At 39.9% G+C, this 4,486-nt stretch overlaps 1 pseudogene; it reads left to right on the top strand.

The window, feature by feature from the left end:
• Window positions 1–3,906: 3,906 nt before the first annotated feature.
• On the top strand, window positions 3,907–4,486 carry LOC118858483 (annotated as a pseudogene).

The following is a 4,486-nucleotide window of genomic DNA, read 5'->3' as shown; positions in this document are numbered from 1 at the left end:
TAGCATGAGTTCCCTGTCAAGCCCCTCCAAAAACCTAAAAAAATGGCTCTGAACCAATTCTAGAACTGCAGAACCCAGAAAATAGCAGATAGAAGCAGGGCTCCAGCCCAGGACAGCCTGGATGGTCTCTGGGTGAGGTCTATTCTGCATGGAGCTGGGAGCAGAGCCGAGCGGAGCGGAGCAGAGCAGAGCCCAGCCTGGGCGGCATGGACCAACCGGACTAGGAGCCGGGCAGAGCAGGCCCTAGCGCCCTGAATCAGTGAGCTGCAGTAGTTACCAGACTTCTCAACCCACAAATACCAAAGACAACAGAGAAGGTTAGTGGGAAAAGCTGCGGGAGTAGAAGGAGTTCGAGGTTTGGCCACCACCCCAGGGGCAGCGGAAGTGGGGCAGCTACAGAACTACAGCTGCAGTTACTTCTGGCCCCAGGCCCACCTGGTGGGAGGAATTAAGTGGCAGATCAGAGCAGGAGTACAAAGCCTGCTGAAGATCTAAGCCCAGTCCGGGTTGGGGGTTCTTGGGGAAGGAGGACTGCTGGTGTGGCAGAGCTGGCGCATCCCCCCAGGCTTGGAACATAGTTCTCTTGACTCTACAAGCAGTCATACCCCGCTGAAAAACTCAAGGGTCAAGTTAGTTGGCTGGGAATATGGCTAGGCAGTGAAAACACACTCAGATTCAGTCTCAGACTCTGGAATCTTTCTTTGGTGACAAAGAAGACCAAAACATACAGCCAGAAGAAGTCAACAAAGTCAAAGAGCCTACACCAAAAGCCTCCAAGAAAAACATGAACTGGTTTCAGGCCATGGAAGACCTCAAAAAGGATTTGGAAAAGCAAGTTAAAGAAGTAGAGGAAAAATTGGGAAGAGAAATGAGAAGAATGTGAGAAAACCATGAAAAACAAGTCAATGACTTGCTAAAGGAGACCCAAAAAAATACTGAAAAATATACTGAAGAAAACAACACCTTAAAAAATAGACTAACTCAAATGACAAAAGAGCTCCAAAAAGCCAATGAGGAGAAGCATGCTTTGAAAGGCAGAATTACCCAAATGGAAAAGGAGGTCCAAAAGACCACTGAAGAAAATACTACCTTAAAAATCAGATTGGAGCAAGTGGAAGCTAGTGACTTTATGAGAAATCAAGATATTCTAAAACAGAACCAAAGGAATGAAAAAGTGGAAGACAATGTGAAATATCTCATTGGATAAACCACCAACCTGGAAAATAGATCTAGGAGAGATAATTTAAAAATTATTGGACTACCTGAAAGCCACGATCAAAAAAAGAGCCTAGATATCATCTTTCAAGAAATTATCAAGGAGAACTGCCCTGATATTCTAGACCCAGAGGGCAAAATAGAAATTGAAAGAGTCCACCGATCGCCTCCTCAAAAAGATCCCAAAAAGAAATCTCCTAGGAATATTGTTGCCAAATTCCAGAGCTCCCAGATCAAGGAGAAAATACTGCAAGCTGCCAGAAAGAAACAATTTGAGTATTGTGGAAACATAATCAGGATAACACAGGATCTAGCAGCTTCTACATTAAGAGATCGAAGGGCTTGGAATACGATATTCCGGGGGTCAATGGAGCTAGGATTAAAACCAAGAATCACCTACCCAGCAAAACTGAGTATCATGCTCCAAGGCAAAATATGGATTTTTAATAAAATAGAGGATTTTCAAGCTTTCTCAGTGAAAAGACCAGAGCTGAATAGAAAATTTTACTTTCAAACACAAGAATCAAGAGAAGCATGAAAAGGTGAAAAAGAAAGAGAAATCATAAGGGACTTACTAAAGTTGAACTGTTTTGTTTACATTCCTACATGGAAAGATGATGTGTATGATTCATGAGACCTCAGTATTAGGGTAGCTGAAGGGAATATGCATATATATATATATATATATATATATATATGTATATGTATATATGTTTATATGTATGTATATAAGTAGGTGTATATATGTATATATATGTACATTATATATAGACAGAGGGCACAGGGTGAGTTGAAGATGAAGGGATGATATCTAAAAGAAATAAAATCAAATTAAGGGATGAGAGAGGAATATATTGAGAGAGGGAGATAGAGAGAGATAGAATGGGGTAAATTATCTTGCATAAAAGTGGCAAGAAAAAGCAGTTCTGTAAGAAAAGAAGAGAAGGCAGGTGAGGGGGAATGAGTGAATCTTGCTCTCATCAGATTTGTCCTGAGGAGGGAATACCATACATACTCAATTGGGTATCTTACCCCACAGGAAAAAAGGAGGAAGAAGATAAAAAAAGGGGGGATGATAGAAGGTAGGGCAGATGGGGGTGGAGGTAATCAAAAACAAGCACTTTTGAAAGGGGACAGGGCCAAGGGAGAAAATTCAAATCAGGGGGATATGTTTGGAAGAAGCAAAATATAGTTAGTCTTTCACAACATGAGTATTGTGGAAGGGTTATACATAATGATACGCATATGGCCTATGTTGAATTGCTTGATTTCTTAAGGAGGGTGGGTGGGAAGGGAAGAGGGGAGAGAATTTGGAATTCAAAGTTTCAAAAACAGATGTTCAAAAACAACAAAAAAAAAGTTTTTGCATGCAACTAGGAAATAAGATACGCAGGCAATGGGGCGTAGAAATTTATCTTGCCCTACAAGAAAGGAAGGGAAAAGGGGATTGGAGGGGAGTGGGGTGACAGAAGGGAGGGCTGACTGGGGAACAGGGCAACCAGAATATATGCCATCTTGGAGTGGGGGGGAGGGTAGAAATGGGGAGAAAATTTGTAATTCAAACTCTTGTGAAAATCAATGCTGAAAACTAAATTAAAAAAAAGAAAAAAAACTGGGTGCATTTTATACAGTGGTTATAGATTTTTTTATCCGCATTTCCCGCTTTTTTGCACTTCTTGTCTTTGCGCTTATTGTTTTGCATTTGTTACAAGTATGTTAGGTTACGTTTTGCCACGTTCTGCCCAGAAATGGCTCAGAAAAGATTTTTGTACAGTGCTGAATTCAAGTTAAAAATGATCCAGTTTGCAAAAGTGAATGGAACATAAGTTTGGTCCTCCTCCAACTGAGAAAACAATCCGAAACTGACTACGGAAAGAAGAAACCCTACTGACAACGCCACAGCAGAAGAAGGCCATGAGAGATAAGTCAGCAAAATGGCCTGATTTAGAGAGAGAATTGAGGATATGGATTGAAGAGCAAAGGGCAATTGGAATTCATGTGTCCACAAAGATGGTTCAGCATGAGTCAAGAAAAGAAGTTACTGATTTCAAAGGAGGACACAATTGGTGCTTCAGGTTCATGAAACGGAATGGATTAAGCATGCGTACACGCACCAGACTTGCCCAAAAGATGCCTGAAATCTATGAGCAGATGAATAAAATTTGAGTTTCATAACTTCATGTAATACATTTTTTTCAAATTTTGGGCCCTGAAATTAAGGTGTGTCCTATACATGGGTAAATATGGTATATACATACATACATACATACATACATACATACATACATATATACATTTATATATCATGCATTTTTCTATTGGTTAGTTCTTTCTTTGGAGGTGGATAGCATCTTCCTCCATAGGTCCAAGTCTTTTCCTTTTTTTCTAAATCAGCCAGCTCATCGTTTCTTAAATCACAGAAGTATTCCATCACAATCATATACCACAGCTTATTTAGCCTGTCTCAATTGAAGAGCATCTATCATTTTAGCCAATCTGATAGGTGTAAGATGATACATCAAAGTTACTTTAATTTGCATTTCTCTAATTATGATTTGGTGCATTTTTTCATATAATTATATATGTACATATTACATGTTTGTAAACATTATGTGAATGTGATAGAATATTATTTTATTGTAAGAAAGGATGGGTTCAGCCCGCTGCCACCGCCTCCCTCTTTCCGCCTCCATGATCATTCACCGGGACCTCATCAGCCATGATGAGATGTTCTCCGACATTTACAAGATCCAGGATATCTCAGGCTGTGCCTACAGGTGGAGGGGAAGAAGGTCAGTAGGACAGAGGGAACCACTGATGATTCACTCATCAGTGGAAATGCCTCTGCTGGCGTTCCTGAGGGTGAAGGAACGTATGCCACTGTAATCACTGAAGTTGACATAGTAATAAACCATCATCTGCAAGAATTTGTTTCACGAAAGAATTAGTTTCACAACAGAATCCTACAAAAAGTGCATCAAAGACTACAAGAAATCAATCAAAGGCAGACTTGAAGAACACAAGCCAGATAGGTTTTAGAATAAAAATAAAATAAAAAAATAAAAATAAAAAGGTTTATAGAATAAAACCTTTTATGATGGGGGCTGCAGAACAAATCAAATACATCCTTGCTAATTTTAAAAACTATCGATTCTTCATCAGTGAAAACATGAATCCAGGCAGCATGGTGGCTCACTTGGACTTCTGTGAGGATGGTGTGACTCCATATATGATTTTCTTTAAGGAAGGTTTAGAAATGGAGAAATGTTAA

The sequence above is a fragment of the Trichosurus vulpecula genome, chromosome 7, assembly GCF_011100635.1.
Source record: "Trichosurus vulpecula isolate mTriVul1 chromosome 7, mTriVul1.pri, whole genome shotgun sequence".
NCBI classification, from domain to species: Eukaryota; Metazoa; Chordata; class Mammalia; order Diprotodontia; family Phalangeridae; genus Trichosurus; species Trichosurus vulpecula.
Note: the sequence above shows the minus strand (reverse complement) of the source record. Positions and strands in the feature narration are given on the sequence as shown.